Here is a 19,935-nt window from a genome sequence, read left to right as displayed (position 1 = left end):
CAAAAAGGAGAAAGGGGGCCGGGTAGAAATAATGTTACCCTCTGGACCTGCTTAGGGGTCCCCACATATTTTGTGGGGGGAATAAAACGGGATGCGTGTAGGGTGCGTGGACAATGCCGTAAAATAAATAAAATATAAAGGAGTTTTTTAAAAATAATTCATCTCTGGGGGCTTAAATACCAGAGGCAAAGTTATAAAATTTTATTTGGAGCTCAGAGGGGCACCCAGCCTTGGGGATCGTCAGCGCCCTGGGCTAAAAAGAAAAAAATGGTGGGGGGAGGGGTTGAAGGTCCGGAAAGCCGCGGGGACCATCACCTGTCGGGGGTTTATGTATTGTGGGAGGGGGACTACGTGGCTCCCCTCCTGGAGCACTCGAGAGCCCCTTTACCCATCGGGGCTACAAAAAAAGTATGGCGAGGGAGGGGGGGGCTGTAAGGTCTCCAAAGCCCCAGGGACCACCACGCCCTGGGGCTTTATGTATTGTGGGAGGGCCGGTTCCTGCAGTGCTCCGGGGTGTCCATCCCGCCCTCCCATAGCAAGGAAATCTGTTTTCTCAGATTGCTTCTCCACATGGGGAGTTGTGTGTCAGTAGCTCCTGATGTGGTAAAGTAATGCCAGCCCCCAAACGCGAAGAAGATGTGCATCGAAGACGTTGGAGTCGCGCACCCTACAGAGTCATGCATCCAGCGCGTGCACACTAGAGGGCCGAACTGAGCGCTGCGCTGGGTGCGCGGCTTGTAATTTTACAGTGAAAAAATAGCCCCTATCAGTAATTTCTAATATCTCCGGGGACCCTATCCCCGGGGTCTTATAAAAAATGTTGGGGACCGTGAGGGGAGCTACAATGCCCCCACGGTTCAGTCGGCTTCACGCGTTCTTCGGGAGTCGGCATTGCTTTTCTGCAAGGGCAGATGCTAACTTGTATGTGGAAATGCAATCTGCTTTTTATTTTGAAAGTGAGAACAGATTTCTCTGCTCTGTCTTTCAAAATGCAAACTAAATTTGCTATGGGAGGGCGGGAGCCGTAAGACTCCCACCCTCTCAAAGCCAACAGCAGTGTACCGGGGGTAGGCACCCCGGGACACTGCACGAGCTGGCCGTGGGGTGTTGCGGTCTCCAGGGCTCTCATGGGCTCTAGACATAGGGTCACGCAGTTTGTCTCTCACAATACACAAATTACCGGGGTGGTGGTTCCCGGGGCTTGAGGGGGGTCGTTGAGGCCCACATACTTTTAATTTTGTAGGGGGCAGGCCTTGGACGCGAAAGTGGTGCAAGGGGGTTGTAAATCTGGTACACAGTGTTTTGTTTTACTTTTCTTTCCTTTTTGGTCTTGTAGAGGGTCCAGGGTTAATATAACAGTTTTTGTACAGCCTTTCAACTCTACCACCAAACGGGCTTCTGCCTGTTACCGTAGTAACAGTTCATGTAACACTTAAATGAGCACAGAGGTTAGAAATTCACCACACTATGTTGGTAATGGAAAAAAGTTACTGTGCTGGAGTTTTTAAACTTTTCCATAGGAACCATTAGTCGTAGGTATAGACTCTGGTAAAGATATGATAAAGAGTTAGCCTCAGAATTATACTTAAAATTACAAATATAATTTCTATTGGGGGCCGCTACCCCAAAAAGACGTATATATATAAATTCTTTTTTAATTAACTTTTATTAAAACAATAAATAACTGGAAACGTAACTTAAAGATAACAATACAATAAACAACTAGAAACATAACTTTAACAAAACAATATAATAAACAAAATGAGATATAGACTCCAATAGAAGTACGGTAGGTAATCTGCAAAACACAAAAGAAAATTAGTGTTTAAAATTAGATGGATGTGACTAAATGAGGTCAAGCATTACAAATCAAATTAACAGTTGAGAATATTTCCTTCTTTTAACGTGTGCAGTGTGTCTGATACATTTCACTTGTCTTATAGGCTTGCGTTCAAGCGGTGTCTGTATGGAAGTGCGTACTACGTCAGATTTACATTACAGATCCACAGGTCTTTAAAATGATTCAGAGATGAGACAGATTTAGGTGAGAGATCAAGTCATTATGCAGGACAATATTATTTTGGGCTTATTTACAAGACTCTTGCACCAGTTTTGTGTTACTTTTGTCGTGTTGAAAGTGACGCAAAAGTGGCGAAAGGGGCTTTAAATAAGATCTTTCATTTGTAATGCATTTAATCAGAGGCATTGTATATCTAGGTCTCTCTGCTTACCTTGTGTAAACACTGTGACCAACGAGTTCACAACTTGAATTCAGCTTTGGTTCTACATGTAAGAGAGGACAGCAGCGTCCATAACTTTAAAAGACAAAGAGAAATGATGTGAGAGGGAGGGAGAGAAAGAGAGAGAATAATGCAATAAAACTGTGAGACAGTGGAAGTTATAGATGGAGCAGTTAATAGTGGAGAAAATACTCGAGGCTCACCTTTTGCCTTGGTTGTGTGTCCAAGTATGTGCTGGTTCATAGTGCACCCTCCAGTTTAGTGATCTGAAATATAGTATATAGAGTTAGTCATAGTATAGTATATACAAAAGTGGTGTAAGGGGCTTGTAGATTTGCCTCTCAGACTGTTGTAATCTATCTATTGTCACTGCTCTGAGGGAATTGTACATTCCTACGCAGTGAAGCTGCTGCACACTACCCACGCTCGCCTTTCACAGATGACTTGTTGTTGTTTCGGAAAGCAGCTTCTTAGCTCACCTTGTGCCATTGGCGTGATTCAAAGACGGTGCACCACGTGTCGTAGCAGCCTTCTCAAACATTGTTACGATGGCCATGCTTCATTGCAGAATCCTCGAACGTTCAGTTTTAGAGGTGTTGGGGGGACACCAATTTGTGAAACACAACCTGTAAGATGAATAGGAAGTTAACATTGTGTGTAATTTTTTTATCAAAGGAGAGAGGAAGTGAGAGAGTGACAGCAAAGAATATTCACAGCTCAACTTTCTGTTACCATTATGTTTTTCACCACGTGCTGGGACATAATGCACCCTGAAGCTCTACATTTAAAAGCTAGTAAAAGAAATATGTTATGTTTAGTAATTGTTACTATCTTAATGTGGAGTTGAATAACATCGGCCTTTCACACACGTTCCCTCTCACATTTAAAAGAACTATTTGTATAGTTTATATTCCGGACATTTGAGTGATTATAAAAACGTTAATGCTATTGGAAAAAAAAATGTACATGTAATTTGATACACTATATAGGACTGCATTTGTCTAAATCGCTGCGTTGCTTCTTTGTATCCAGTCTGCTACAGCCCTTCGACTCCCTCCGATGCGCACCCAGGCCTCAATGCTCACCTTTCCGTGGACAGGACACCTTCTGCATCATGTAGTCCCGATCTGCCACTAAGAAGTCTCATATATGGTACCGAGTCTTGATATCAGTATGGCTAACGACATATTCATGCTCCCATTATTATCGCTGGTTCCTCACCCGCTCAGTGCTTCTGTTCTGACACCACTAACTCAGTGACCAAAGAGGCCACACACGTAGTGGTGGGCCCCCCAACTCGGTGGTTCGGGCCTACATGAGGTGTTTGAACCACCAGGACGGGCCATCACAGTGCTTGTGCTGGGATGGGAGCAACTGTAAAATAGCGTAGAACACGTGTGCCCCGGCTTTTTTATTGGTACGGTCACGTGTGTAGTGACAGATGCTCTGGATGGGTGTGGTGTGGGTGTTTATCAGCCATGAGGGAGTGTGTGTGTGCCATTCTGACAACTAGACCTGGAACTAAGAAATCACTACAATTAAATTTGGGCCATGTAGCGTTGTTGTGTTTTCTGGAAGCGTAAGTGCAGTGGGCTGGCCTGACGTATGCTAGTGCTGCGCGAGGCTCTGAACCATGATTTTAGAGCTATGAGCGTGGTTCCATCGTGAGCTATATGAGAAATCAAGTAATTTGGGTGTCAGTTTTGTAGTGCTGACGTCACCCGGGTCTTAAAAACAAATGTGTCATTATATCTGTAAAGTCCCACAACTTGGCCAACATGGAAGTTACGGGGTATTACTGACTCTATATTCGTTCATAGTTGCACATATAAAAGATGGTGGACATGACGTATTTCTGTGATTATGAATGTTGTACATTCAGTGGAGTGTTGAAGCTGTAGTAATACAGGGCTGTGAAAGGTTTAAGTTGCAGTTTTTGGCACATGAAGGGCAGCAAATATATATATATATACATATGTGGTTATTCAGGTACACTGTAGAACTTGGTGCTGGAAATCAGTGTTCGAGCCTCGGAGTTGCGTCCACATCCTGTTATTGTAGAGTAATGACTTAACGTACACGTGCCTGAAAATTTATTAGTTTTGGGTTGATTTTGCGCTATATAAATATGCTTAAAAAAAAGGAGGAATAGCCCACACTTACTGTCACAGGTAAGATGGTTGCATACGCCATTTATAGCACAATATAATGTGGTAGGGTGCAGGAGCAGCATTTTACAAACATAATAAATATACAGACACAGATAAATAGTTGAAGTGGGTATGGGCACTTGTGCTGGACTCCATTTTATTACGTTGTTGTTGGTAAGAAGTAGAATAGTAATCACGATTTCATATACAGATATTTAATTATAAACGGTTTATGACTTTTGCTGTACAAAGGTAGGAGAATTGTATGTCAAATAATACACAGAAGGTTCTATTGTAAAGTGTTCATGAGTTGTGGTGCACTGAGGTAGGGGCGGTTTGTGTGGAGCCTGCGATGATGCGTGGTCTAGGCAGACCGCACTGGTAAAACTGTGTTTTGACTATTCAATTTTGCCTTAACAAGGGCAAGTGGCGATTATTTACGGTGTACTGAGTTAGCTGTACGTCTGGTGTTTATCATGTGTTCACCTTGTGATGATGCGTGGTCTGAATGGGCTGCATTGAAATCATTCACTGTTGCATACTAGACTATATGAACTATGAGGGGGAAAAAAATCTAGCACTGATGGTTATCAATTGCTGTGAAAACTAGGTGTACTGATTGCTCTCCATAACAAATTAAACGATTCCTCTTCATGCAGTGCATTATAACTTTCTCAAATTGGGGACGTATGTCTGGTGGCGATGTTGAAGGTGATAACCCAGAGGTACTTGGTATTGCTGGTGGTGGAGGTACATTTTGGCGCAATCTTCTACATTCTTTGTTATCATAGTTCACACGATTCACCTTTGAAGGTGCTTGCACATACGAGCAGGGCAACAGCACTATTTTATTCTCTGCTTTAAATAAATTGAGGCTGAATTGAATGCTGTCTGTAGTGTAGATGTAAAGGTAAATTGAAGTTGTGAACCCTACTGTGCACAGTGTACATAGAAACTAGTAGTCAGTACAGTTACAGAACAATGTTTTTTTCACTTATTTTAACAAAATCTGAATACATACAGTATAATTGTCTCTGCATTAAATAAATCAAGGTTGAATTTCCTACTTTCTATAGTGTAGATGCAAAGGTGAATTCAAGTTGTAAACCCTGCTGTCCGCAGTGTAGATCTTAGGGTGGAGTGCATCATCTGCAAATATAGTGGAAGTGGAAGATCGAACATGTATGCAGCGTGCATTTTAATATTCAACTAAATCTATAAGTGATATAGAATACGTTTTTCAAGAAAGCATAATAAAGGGATATTGTGTAGGGTTTGATTGGTGTTACACTTAGTTTGGTTTCTACTGAGTTAGTGGTTTCTAAAACAAGAAGGTTCTGTGGAGCCTGTGATGATGCGTGGTCTGGTTAGGCTGTACTGATAGTAATGTTTTTTGTGTTGTGAATGGTGCCTTAGTAAGGCCACGTGATAATCATTTTTGGTGCACTGAGTTACTAGTACCTTTGGTGCTTAGCGTGTACATATTCTGCGATGATGCATGGTCTGGGGGGAGGGGGCACAGTTATTGGATTAAAGTCTTTTGTCGATTGGATTCTGCATGAATTCCACTTAAAAGTGATAGTATGCCTCATTGCTGACATAAAACTGCTCACTCTTCTTTCCGAAGATTTATGGTCCACTGAGTTAGTAGTATCTTTGGCGCTGAGCTTGTACGTATCCAGCGTTAATGCGTAATGCAGGGGGGGGGGCTGTACTGGGAGCAATGATTTTTGCCTAGTGAATTGTGCTTTAATAAGGCTACGGGGAAATGGCTTGTGGTGCAGTTATTTAGTGGTACCGAAAGAACTCAGCGTGTGTGTACCCTGTGATGATTTTTGGTTGGGGGGGTCGCAGTGGTATAATGTCTCTTGTCTACTGGAATGCGTCATGTACAATTGCCATTCTATCTGAAAAAATCTGAACATATACAATACAATTGTCTCTGCATTAAATTAATCAAGGTTGAATTCCTTATTGTCCGTAGTATACATGCAAAGGTGACTTCAAGTTGTGAACCCTGCTGTCCGCAGAGTATTATATTTATTTATTTATTTAATGTGATTGTATATAGCGCGAACATTACCCGAAAGTGTCAGAGCGCTTTACATAAGAACCAGTTGTGTTAAATAAGGACTTTGGATTACATGAGTTGTATGAGAGATACAAACAGAAAAAAATGCAAATGTACAAGGTGTAAAGTCATTCAAGGAAGAGATAAAAACAGGAAAAAATTGCACATGTACAAGTTGTAAAGTCACTCGAGGAAGAGATACAAACAGAAAAACTCTAAAGTCAAATAGGAATGGTAGTAAGTACAAAGGTCTACTAGATATACTAGTGGTTAGAGTTCTATATATACAAATAGTAAATTCACACAGGATTACATTTTAACAGCAATTAGGCTTTGACAATTATATAATACATATTTACATATATATATATATATATTTAAGGCAGTCCAGCAAAAAGAGAAAAACGATCAAGGGTCATCAGGAGGAGTTGTGAGGGAAAAGGGAACGGGACAAAGGTCAGACAAAATGGCGGGTCCGGGTCATTGGTATAGAAGGAGACAATTTCCCAAAAAAAAGAAAAAAAAGAGAATGGCGGGATGCACAAAAGTCACCAAAGTCATGAAACTAGAAGAAGAACACAGAGAGCAGGATTCCAATAGAGGAGGGACGCAGCATAGGAAAGGATACCCTGGCGAGGGTATGGTTGTTTGAGAGGGCCCGGAGATATGATGAGGCATTATGTCCTCCGCAAGCGCCATTTTGAAGTCAGGCAGCACCGATTCTAGTTTGACTCAGAGTTCAGGGGAGTTGGTCTATAAACATTGCCCTGGATGTCTCGCTCATTTTTGTGCCTACTGTCGCCCCCAAATAGCTGCTTCAATAATTTATATGCAGTGGGCCGCCCTTCGCCCACTGCGCAGCTCCACTGCTGGGATCAGTCCTCCATAACCGAAGGGAGAGGGCTATGATTCACGGCCAATGCTCCCTGGGCCGTCAGCTGCTGGGTCACAAACGAGGTGGGAGGGGGGGAGAAAGCAGAGATGCAATCCTGGCCCGGGTCCAGACAATCGCGGGCTGGATCGGGTATCAGCTGCAATAATCTCACCGACTGTGCATCCGGGCACTCGCAGTGCTCAACTCCGAGGCAAAAAGCTGGCACCAAAGTCATGGTGTAGTTGCATTCAGCTCCATGGGGGACAGAGCATCGCTCCACCCGCCGCCTTCACCCAGGGATCGCACAGTCACCTCTCTCTCCAGTGGAGCTTGGCGGCACCATCGCAGCCGAGTTCCATGGCTTGGCTCCCACTATTCATTCAACTGACACAGACATTGAGGAATGCTTTTTTTTGTTAGATACTTTAACAAAATCTGAGGACACAGTCCTATTTTTCTGCTTTAAATAAACCGAGACTGAATTTAATGTTGTCTGTAGTGCTTGTGCGCCAATGGTATCAAGCAGTAAACTCTTTTGATTGCAGTGTACATTTGAAAAGAGTACTCACTACAGTCATTGAGGAATGTTTTTTGTGGCATCCTTTAACAAAATAATCTTTGCCTTACATAAATCAAGGATATCTTGAATGCTGTCCATAGTGTAGATGGAAAGCTGAATTCAAGTTGTGAACCCTGTTGTAAGCAGTGTAGATTTAAGGCAGTAGTCGACACAAAGATTGATGAATGCTATTTTGTCAGAGTTAACAGAATCTGAGGACACAGTACAATTGTCTCTGCCTTAAATAAAGTAAGACTGGATTCAATGCTGTCCGTAGGGTTGATGCAAAGCTGAATTCAAGTTGTGAACCCTGTTATACGCAGTGTAGATTGAAGGCAGTAGTCGACACAAAGATCGATGAATGCTATTTTGTCACAGTTAACAGAATCTGAGAACACAGTACAATTTTCTCTGCCTAAATAAAGCAAGTCTAGATTCAATGCTGTGTGTAGTGTTGATGCAAAACTGAATTCAAGTTATGAGCCCTGTTGTACGCAGTGTAGATTGAAGGCAGTAGTCGACACAAAGATCGATGAATGCTATTTTGTAACAGTTAACAGAATCTGAGGACACAGTACAATTGTCTCTGCCTTAAATAAAGCAAGGCTGGATTTAATGCTGTCCATAGTGTTGATGCAAAGCTGAATTCAAGTTGTGAACCCTGCTGTCCACAGTGTAGATTGAAGGCTGTAGTCAGCACAGTTATAGATGAATGCTTTTTGTCACATCCTTTTACAAAATCGGAAGAGGCTCAAAAGTAAGGGCAGTATCCATCAAGACCCCTAGATCTTTGACAGTGTTATTAGGTTGTGGGGGGAGCCTAATTGCATGGGCCACCATTAGGAATCCCATTTATGGGTGTCACGGCCTACCAGGAGCAGTTCTGTTTTAGCAGAATTCAACTGCAGGTAGTTATTAGTCGTCCAGTCAGAGATGGCCATGACATCCTCACGTAATTTCAGTTGGTCAGCAACCGGGTTGTTAGTAAAAGTGAACACCAGCTGGGTGTCGTCTGCATAAGATGTCATTTTGATGTTACGTTCTTTGGCTAACAAAGCCAAAGGGCGGTCGTACACATTGAGCAGCGTAGGGCTCAAAGCCGAGCCCTGGGGGACACCGCACTTTAGAGGGTAGATATTGGAAAAGCAAGTGGGGGCATGAACCTGGAAAGAGTATTCTGACAGGAATGCCGTGAACCAGGCCAGGGCTCCACCTTTGACTCCGATCTCTTCCAAACGTTGGAGAAGAATTTTATGGGGGACCGTGTCAAAGGCGGCACTAAGATTGAGTAAAACCAGTGCCGATGTACTACCCTCGTCTTGTGCTGCCCGGAGCTGCTCAGTAACAGCCAAAAGCGCTGATTCCGTGCTGTGTTTTGAGCGGAACCCGTTGTGAGAGCTGTCTAGAATAGAATTGGACTCTAGATAGTTAGTCAGGATGGTGTTGACATGGGATTTCATAATCTTGGCCAAATATGGAAGCAGAGATATAGGTCTGAAGTTCTCTGGTACGGATGAATCAAGAGTGGGCTTTCTAAGTAGCAGTACAACTTTTGCATGCTTCCAGGAATTGGGAATCACAGCTGATTGGAGGGAGTTGTTGATAAATGTCCTACCCTCCAACAGCAAGCAGTTGTAGAGTTTTTTTAAAGGTCTCGGGCTTTACAGGTTCGTCAGGTGAGCCGGATTTAACTTTCGCTGTCAAAATAAGTAAGTCTTCAGAGGACACAGGTGACAAGGTCTCTAAGGAGTCAGAGGCTACCCAGGTAATGGGGTTTGCCGTGGGTTTGGGCGGGCAATGAACATCTCCGGAAGGTACTAGATGCCGGTCAAAGTGCTGCGCTGACCTTACTTGATCTCAGCGCAGCCTTTGACACGGTCTCCCATAACATCCTGCTGAGTCGCCTGAAAGATATAGGGATCAGTGACCAGGCCCTCGATTGGTTCCGCTCGTTTCTGACGGGCAGATCCTTCCGTGTCTCAGCACCCCCATTCACCTCTCGATCCCACTCTATCGACCAAGGAGTCCCACAAGGTTCGGCACTCAGTCCATCCCTTTTTAACTTGTATGTGCAGCCTCTCGCGGCAGTGGCCAGAGAATGGGACCTCACGCTGGTGTTGTATGCCGACGACACACAGTTGGTAATCACCCTCACTGAGGCCCCCTCAACCTCTGCCAAGAGATTTAGGGATGGACTAGCTGCAGTCGCCCATTGGATGACGGATAACTGCTTACAACTGAATGCAGGGAAAACCGAGGTGCTGCTCCTTGGCAAGAACCCCAGCTGCTGGAGCGACCACTGGTGGCCATCCTCACTGGGCACCACCCCTCCCCCTAAATCCTTGGTAAAAAACCTGGGAGTCTGGTTGGACTCCTCGCTGAGCTACCAAACTCACACCAAAAGAGTAGCAGCTACGTGTATTGGCCTACTAAGAAGCCTTAATCCCATTCTTGGGTTCTTCGATCCCAAAACACGTCAGCTCATAGTCCAATCCATCATCCTCTCCCGGCTGGACTATGCTAGCGTCCTATTGCTAGGCGCTAATAAAGCAGAGACAACTAGGCTTCAACAAATTCAGAATTCTGCGGCCAGGGCCATTGTTGGCCTTCCAAGAAGATGCTCTGCTAGAGCTACTATACAAAGACTCCACTGGCTCCCAGTGGAAGCTCGAATCCAATTTAAGGCCCTTACCACTGCCTTTAAAATCCTCAAAACTGATGGCCCTGAACTCCTCCGCCTGCTTCTTACACCCTACACCCCCCAGCGCAACTTGCGTTCCCTAGGGCAACATCTAGTAGTGGTTCCCCACACGAAACTCTGCCGTGTTGGGGGTCGCTCTTTCAGAGTGTTAGGAGCAAAACTCTGGAACTCCCTTCCCCCGAACATCCGCCGCCTTGACAATCTGTCCGCCTTTCACAAGGCAATGAAAATTCACCTGTTCCCACCGCCCTAATCCCTTGTCCTCCCCCCCTCTCAGTTGGTTATGCTATGGTTTCTCAGCGCCGGGACGCCCCGTTGCTGGGGCAGCTGTTCGCGCTTCAACAAACTCGTAACATAACATAACATTGCTTAGAGTCTAAGGCGCTATAAATAAAGTCCACCTATTAATAAAGAATTTTGCCAGGGAGTCGTATTGGGTGTTGGAGGATATGATATCATTGGAGCCTATTGCAGGTTGCAGCATATCTTTCACGAAGGAGAAGATGGCTTTAGAGGGATTAGAGCTGGAAGCGATGGTTGCAGCATAAAAAAAGGCTTTCGTTTTCTGAACTAAATTGTGATAGATTTTTAAAGCCTTTCTGTACGTGTGTTTGACAACGTCGTCGTATGACCACCTCCATGCCCGCTCTAAGATTTTACACTTTTTCCTTTCTACTCGAAGAGTCTCATTAGAGCAGGAGTGAGTTAGAGCACCCCTGGACTCAGACAGTTTCTTCGGGATATGTCGATTGAGTGAATTATTAATCCAAACCCTAAATGCTCTGTCGGCTGCCTCAGTATCAGGGGGCCAAACCGGACAGGAAGCTATTAGCGTAGCTTGGAGGGTGGTTTTGTCCAGTTTGTGCTAGGGACGTTTCCACAACGATTGGCGGGTCTTTCAGTGTGGTTTCTTCTAAATCCAGGTACATAGAGATAAGGTAATGGTCAGTCCATATCAGCGGAAGGGGGGAAGCATTATCAGTTTTTGAACATTCGAAAAGACTGGGTCAAGTAAATGACCAGCTTGATGTGTGGGTCCCACAACCAATTGAACCAATTGATAGGCTTCCAAGTCATCCAAAATATTGGCGATCTGATGGGAGTCGTGACAATCTAAATGTAGATTGAGATCCCCTATAATATTTAAATTGGCTGACCCTAAAACAAGGGTAGAGTCAATATGAGCTAGAGCCTCTTGAAAGGCCCTGGCTGGGCCAGGAGGGCGATAAATGAGAAGCCCGGTATAGGTAATGTTGTGGGAGAGAGAGCTTTTGCACAAAGCGCTTTCACAATCAGGAATAGACAGAGAGGATAATAAACATTGAAAGGCAGTTTTAAATATGACTGCTAGACCACCCCCTCTGCCTTTAAGCCTGTTCTGGGTAATCAGCCTATAGCCTGCCGGTAGGGCCAGGTTAGTGGAGACCATGGAGTCAGTGGTAAGCCAATTGTCCGTCAGGAGTAAATAGCGATTGCGCTCTTTGTGGAATAATGGGTAGCCTTAAGCGCGCTGTATTATGTGTTCTGAGTGTATGACCCCTTCCTTATTTGTCTGGAATTAGGTCAATGTGTTTGTTTGTGTTTTCTTGCTGTCATCAGTCTGTTATGCAAAATGTCGTTCATTTAATATTAAATAAAAATTAAATAAAAATCCAGAAATGAACGATATGATATGCTAAATAACTGCATGTTACTATTAAATTGATAGAGTAAGCAACTATGCACATGTACAAACTGCTAATGCTTAAAAGATAAAATTAGAATTCACATTCAATAGGAATAAAATAGGCCTCAAAAACGAAATTGTATGTTTTGCAATAAATAAACAATTATAACATGTTACAGCATTTTCCTTAGATACATTGTGTTAGATATAAACGGGCAAACACATCATCTGAGTAAATTGGATGTTGCTGAACTAAACACATATTATAGAGCATGCATTGAAATGCCTCAGTTTTAAATAGACTGTCACCATGCTTACATTTCAACACTAAAAAAAGCTTTCCAACAGCTGTGTTTTAACTGCCGCTGAGAAACAGATATTGTTTTGATTGTAGGCCATGGAGAGGAAGGGCTTTGACTCAGCTAAGTGGAAACACAGTGTAAAATCCTGGATTTCAGACTGCTGCTTTAAAAAGTTACAAAAATCAGGTTCATTATTTTGGATAACAGGAAAACATTTAAAGTAAGGATTTCCTTCCTTAAAGCCTTTTTACATAAGCATATCCGTGGTTCTGATGTTAAATAATGATCGTCTATTTAAAAAATTGGCGCAAAACTTTGCATGTTTCAAGTTAGGCTTCTGTGCTTAGGCTTATGAATGAATGTGTCTAAATATGACAGGCAAGGGATGCAGCTTGCTTTTCATATGTGAAATTATCAAAATGATTGTTTTTATTTAAAAAAAATTAAATGGAAAAAAAACTCTTAAAAAAATAAGTGCTTTTAAATTAGTTTTTTAATATGTATAAAGCTTAATGCTCATACTGTGACCTCCTAGCATCAAAATTAAATTTAAGTTGTATTGTACCGCATAATGAGGAAATTTGCATATGAAATATCACTCTGCGCAGGCGTAAAAATCTCATTTTTATAAGGGTATACATGAGATATTTCTAATGTCCCATCTCTGGACTGTGTAGAGAACATTCTGAGGATGACTATTATGCAAAACAATTATAGGATGTTAATTTTTAAGTGCCTCAAATATCAACATCAAAATTGGGTAAAATTCACTAATTTGAAAACAAATTCTGCCATTCAGAGCAGCTTTTAAACTGCCTTGGGCTTCAGTAAATGCATACATTTAGGAATAATACAATCAGCGGACTTCTATATTTTTAGACACGTATACTGCATGTATTTGTAACTTATTGCACTATCTGCCTTTCCCTCGCTTTCCCCTCTCCCCTTTCATCACCTACAATCACTCGGTATTCTCTCTTCTTCTCTACCCCACCCTACCCTTCTCTCTCCTGACTCCCCTCTTCTCCCCTCTATTTCACCTCCGGTTCCTCGTCCCCCTCCCGCCCCTACGGTTGCCTCTGCTTACCTACTTAACACCCGGTCCGCAGTTAAACACCAGACTGCACTTTTCAATTTTTTAACCACTGATTTTCCTGATTTTTTATTTCTGACCGAAACCTGGTTCACTACTGACTCCCTTCCTGATCTTCTAGCCATCCTCCCTGACACCTACTATGCCCTCCGAGGTGACCGCCCAGATGGTAAGGCAAGTGGGGGGGTGGCGATGATTGTCCGGTCGCCACTGAAATTTCAGCTTCTTCCTCACCCCCCCATTTCTAACGTGGACTACCTGGTGGCCCGTTCCCTCAACCTCCCTTCCCCTCTCACTGTGGTCCTTGTCTATCGCCCTCCTCAATTGATGCCTTCTTTTGTAGCCTCTATTCAGGAGTTGCTGGCCACCCTGGTGGTCAATAACTCCTCTGTGCTCCTTCTTGGTGACTTCAATTTCTGGCCAGGAGACCCTAAGGAAGACTTTTCTTCCAAAGACTTCTCTGCCACTCTTCACTGTCTGAACCTTACCTCTCACGTCACTGTCCCGACCCACGTGCATGGCCATATACTTGGCCAAATCTGGTCGTCTTGCCCCCTAGCCTCACCTCCCTCCATCTCTCCTTGTATCTGGTCCGATCACTTTATCATTTCTTTTTCTGTTCACCTAGGTGTGGTTGACAAACCCTCTCCCCCTAAAAACCTTCTAGCCCGTAATTGGAATCAAACCGATCTGGATTCCCTTTCACTCTCTTTGGTTTCTTCCACTCCTGACCTTACTTGTCTCCCCCTTGAATCCCAGGCCAAAGCCTTGGGCTCATGGCTTGCTGCTTCGTGTGACCGTGTGGCCCGCTTAAAAAGATCAAAGCGGTTCGTCCATACGACGCGCACAAATGGTTCTCCACTGAGCTCAAGGCACTAAAACTTGATCTCAGGCGGGCGGAACGCCTCTGGAGACGTCAGTATTCCCCTCCTCTGCGCGTTCAGTATAGACAACTTCTTACCAACTACAAAAAAGCAGTCCTTAATGCCAAAACCTCTTATTTCACGGAGAGAGTATCGCTCTCCGTGAATAAACCCCGCGAAATCTTCTCTTTGGTCCGCAATCTTGCCACTTCTGATCGCTCTTCCCCCGGCTTGGTTCCCTCTCAATCCCTCTGTCTTTCACTCAATAACTTTTTTATTGACAAGATTGCGAAAATTAAAGCTAACATTCCTACTGTGCCTCAGCCTATCCTCACCAGCCCTGCCACTCCCTCTTCCTCTTCCCTCGACATTTTCCCCCCTATCTCTTCTGACTTGTTTCACAACTACCTGATTAAAGTCAAATCTGGCTCTCCTTTGCTCCGGTGCTGTCCCCTTTTCCTTTAAATCTGCTGTCGTCCTCCCTATTCTAAAAAAATCTGGTCTAGATCCCTCCCTCCCCGCTAACTTCCGTCCCATTTCCCTTCTCCCCTACCTGGGTAAGATCCTAGAGACCCACGTTACCTCCTGCCTCTCCTCATACATAGAGGACAATGGCCTCTTAGCTTCCCACCAGGCAGGCTTCCGCCCTGGCCATTCTACAGAAGCGGTGGTTCTCGCGGTTTTGGATGAACTTAAGGGCAAGGCAGATGTTAACCTTCCCCAAGCCTTGGTGCTTCTCGACTTGTCCGCTGCGTTTGACACGGTCGACCATTCTATTCTTCTCGACCGTGTCAGCGCAGCGGGCATTCGGGGCGCGGCCTTCTCCTGGCTAGCATCCTTTCTTCAGGATAGGCATCAGGCCGTTCATCTCTATGGTTTCTCTGCCCCCTCCCGTCCGGTCACCTGTGGTGTTCCTCAGGGCTCTTCTCTTTCCCCTCTCCTCTTTAATCTGTACATTTGTCCTCTTGTTTCTTCCCTTCTCAAGCTGGGGGTCTCTGTATATAACTACGCAGATGACCTCCAGCTTGTCTTTGATCTGTCTTCTTCTCCCGACTCTATTCCCAAGTTCAGTTCCACTCTTATTTTCATCTCTGAGTGGATGAGCGCTAACCATCTCAAGCTCAACCCTGATAAAACGGAACTTGTCCTCACGGGTGGCCCTTCTAACCCTTGGTCCCCTGCTCACTGGCCCCCTTCTTTTGGCCCCCCCCCCACGCCCTCTTCCTCTGTCCGTACCCTTGGCATTAAAGCCAGCTCTGACTTAACCATGCACAGCCAGATTAGCTCTGTTGTGTCTTCATGTTTCCTTTCCCTCCGCCTTATCCGGAAAATCTCTCGTTTTTTTACCATTGACGCGCTTAAAACCATAGTCCTGGCTTTAGTCATCTCTCGCCTCGACTATGGCAATGGCCTGTACGTGGGTATCCCTTCCTACGAATCCCGACGTTTACAGGCCATTCAAAACCAAGCTGCTCGTCTCATTCTCTCCCTCCCCAAATCCTCTCGCATCACTCCGGCTTTGAAATCCCTTCACTGGCTCCCCATCCGCTTCAGATCCCTTTTCAAACTAGCCTGCTTTGCCTTTCGTGCCCACTCTCGCTCTGCCCCTGCTTACATCACTTCCCTCATTTCTTCCTACGTTCCCAGTCGTACCCTCCGGTCTTCTTCTCTCTCCCTTCTTCACATTCCCCGTTTTCGCAAATCTAGATCCGGGGGCACTCGTCTTTCTGTCCTAGCTCCCCAGTTCTGGAATAGTCTCCCACTTCATCTTCGCTCCATCCCTATCTTTAGTCATTTCCGTAAAGCCCTAAAAACTTTTCTTTTTTCCTTGGCTTTTCCTTCTTAGGTTCCCTCTGTCCCCCTCTGTGAGTTCTGACCCAGGTCTCCCAGCGCCAGGAAGCCGCTTGGCAGCAGTGCGCTTTATTAAATATTGTTTTCATTTCATTTCATTTCATATAAAACCAGCAGAAGTTATTCTCTGCACTCTAAATTGAAAAACAGGGGAATGGGTCTGCATTCCAGCTTTCTGTCTTAAAGGTGACTCTGAATTGAGAAAGCCGCATGGGAACCCTTGCACACAGAATAGGACAGCTGGGAAGGGTTAACTGTCAGTTCTATATTTAGAAGCCTAGCATGGCTCCCAGAGCAAGGTTTGCTTTGACATTTTGACCTCTGAAACTTTTTGAAAGATGACAGGGGAGAGAAGGAGAAGTTTTACTTTTTTTGGCAAAAGCAAGCACTTTATGTGCTCATATGATAGAAAACTATATAATGGTATATGTGAACTTTAATTAACAGAAAGTTTTGCCATATACATAACAGCACTAATGCTTTTAGTCAGGATTACTGTACAAAAGCTGAGGCAATGAAATTTAGTTTGACTTCATGTGCCCTCATGTTACACTTGTACATTTGTTAACGGAATTGGCGGTTAATTATTCATGTTCTATAGCTCTCTTAAATTTGAAATGTACCAACTTTGTTTATGCCCAGTTGCTACAAATAGGGGTTGATAGTGTTGACAGAAGTGAAACCTGTTTCAGGTTTCCTACTGTCGAAATGGGGGAAAAAAGCTGGCTTCTCTACAAATTAAGGGCAGGTAAAATGTATGTTTATCTCTCCCTTTCTCAATTTTTTTTAGCCTGTCTAAGCTGTCTGTGAAATAGCAATGAGACATTTAATTGGCTATTCAGTAATACCGTTTTAAACATTGTTAGCATTAATAAAATGAATAAGTATATTTGTTATGTTACTGTTTATCCTGTTTGATGAAATTAGGACAGGATGAATAGTCTGGATTGTTGTTCCCTTATTTTGACCTTTAAGGGGAACTAGATGTGGGTAGTTTTTGTTCTAAAATTCTTAGGTGATAACATCATTATTGTATGTTGTTCTCATGCTACATAGTTTTGCAAGGGCATTGCTAGTTTTTATTAGCTAGTCTGTGTAAATAAACTGGCAGTCCTTATTAGAGCTGATGTTGCTTTGGATCATGAAAAGTGGAACGCAGGGAAGATGCCCACGTGATCCTTAGCAAAAATTATTGAAGGAAATATTGTTTTATAGGTAAGAACCCCTGTTAAATTAGCAGTTTTAGATTTTCCTGTTGCTCCTATAACATGGGAGCATGGTCCTAAGCATACAATGTAGGTGCTTTTATTAAGAGAAATCATTTTAGAAGTGTCTGCAGTCCTATACAAGTAATGTAAAATCTATGAGCAAAAATGTAGAACATTTCCTCTTGAGGGTTTTCAGATTAGTACAGAGGAATACACCAATGTAAGGATTTAGGGTATGTCTGTGTTGTTTTTCTCCTTTCCTCACAATTTAGTAAATGAATACAGACTTCCTTGGCTGCTCAGGATTGGGTGATGTATTACTCTTGTCAGGTCACAAAGAGTTCCGTTTATACTTACCAAATGGTCCAGGCTGTTGTTTTGTTTACTCTCACATAGATAGATGAAAGTGGTTCTTGGGTGTCTTGCTAAAATATGGGGCATCCCAAGACTAGGAAATATTCTGAGACTATCCTCTCTGTTGATAGACCGTTTCTGTGCCTTGTCTAAAGACCTTTTGTTCTGTCCACCAATAGATATTTGCTGCCTTACAACCATTGCCTGAGGGGCACGGACATCAGATTCAGCCTGGGGAGTCAGCGTCAGCACCAGTCCAGCTTGAAGCCAAAGTGAAGGTAACCAGCTTGGTAACTAGGATCTCAGTGAAGGCAGAAGCCCTTGGATGAATTGTGTATCCCTGCCACTGTCTTGGGCGAAAGACGGGGTCACAAACCAGAAAGGATAAATTGTGGAGTACGTTTTTGATGCCCAGCTGAGAGTCACAGACCGACCAGAACGGCAAGGAAGCTTTGCTTGAGGTGACCCTTTTTGAAACAAGGGTTGCTTCAGAGATCCCAGCATCAGGTCTCTGAATCCTGGTCCTAAAGTGAATACAAGTTTGCTCCTTTGTTTGTTGGTCAAGAGATACCTGAGCACACTAGATGAAAATGGGTGGCCCCAACGAATGAGCAGTGCACCAGAAGCAATACAGGAGTTAGGGAAGGACTTAAGTTTATGGTACAGGTGCTGTGTCTCTGGTGCCTGTTAGATTGAAGTGAAGGAAACTGGTGCACTACCTGAGACACTGGACAGGATCGCTGAGAGCATTTGCCCTGGTGGGTGACTGCCCTATCCTACAAGAAGAGACTTTTTCCTTGAAACTGGGCTGTGATTCTAGAGTTTGAGTTGTGCAGCTCCACCGTGGAAACAACAAGAGCCTGCCTTTGAGGCTCAAACAGACACAGGGAGAAGACTCCCCTCTGGCTTGGTTGTACAGCGGCTTCAATTTCTCCAAGGACTTCTTCTTTTTCTTCTTAATAATGTACCCCTTTAGTCGTCCCATTTTTGAGGAGGAGCAGCCCTTTGAAGCTCTTTGTCCTAATTCCTATGGCCCTGGGGGTCCTCCTGGTCCCTTGGAGCCAGGATTGTTTTTGTAATAATCAGTTTAGTTGCTTTAATATTTGCATTAGTTTTATTTATTCTGCATGAAAAACATTTTTCTGAGCAATTGAAAAATGTGACTTTGCCCTTTCCTTGAATGTATTAAATTGATGTTCTAGCCCTCATAAAAAAACACTGTAAAAGTCTAGTGAAATTGTATATATTAGATATGTGCTTTTTGCGATTCTGAAATTGAAATGAATGGTCACTTAAATGCATAGGAGCTCTGAAAATGTTTACTAGATGATTCTAGGGTTTGCTTTTGCTTAGGGTTGTGAAAAAGGATAATTCTGTTCGTGATATTGGTCATTACTCTCTCCTGCTATTTGTATGTTAATTATGACCCAATGCTTTGTTCCCTTTGTATTCCTGCTTATACCTTCAATATACCCGCTTAATGAAATGTTTAGAATGGAAAATGGCCACCTAGCAATGAATTAGGATAGTGATACATTTTTGAAAATTAATGTGCAAATAATTTCTGTGTTCCTACTGGATCATGAGATTGTCTTTAGCTCATGCTAAAAGGACCATCTGTTAAAGATTGCAGGGATTTGTTAGCATGAGCTGAAAGCCATTTTTGTATTTGGCAGCCATTTTAGTTAGCCATGTGCTCGCCATGTGCTGTTTCCCTCTTCAGAACCTTGCACGTGCTCAGAAGGGCCTAGCTAGTAGAATGCACCTGCTCCTCTTGTATAACTGTCAGGCTATTTTTGCTGGTGGATGGAGAAGTAACTCTCCTCCCACTTTGTTGAGCAAGCTGATCTTGCATGCCCATATTAGGCATTTTGCATGCTTACATGAGCTAGGACTGCCCCTTGGTCTTATGCTGACTATGTAACCCTAAGCATATGTAAGGCCCCTCCTTTGTGCTCCTTAGACTGCCTCACACAGTTTCTGAAGGTATTGTGTGACGTAGT

The sequence above is a fragment of the Lissotriton vulgaris genome, chromosome 1_1 (assembly GCF_964263255.1).
Source record: "Lissotriton vulgaris chromosome 1_1, aLisVul1.2, whole genome shotgun sequence".
In the NCBI taxonomy this organism is placed as follows: Eukaryota; Metazoa; Chordata; class Amphibia; order Caudata; family Salamandridae; genus Lissotriton; species Lissotriton vulgaris.
The sequence above is the reverse complement of the archived record's forward strand: the minus strand, read 5'-3'. Positions refer to the sequence as shown.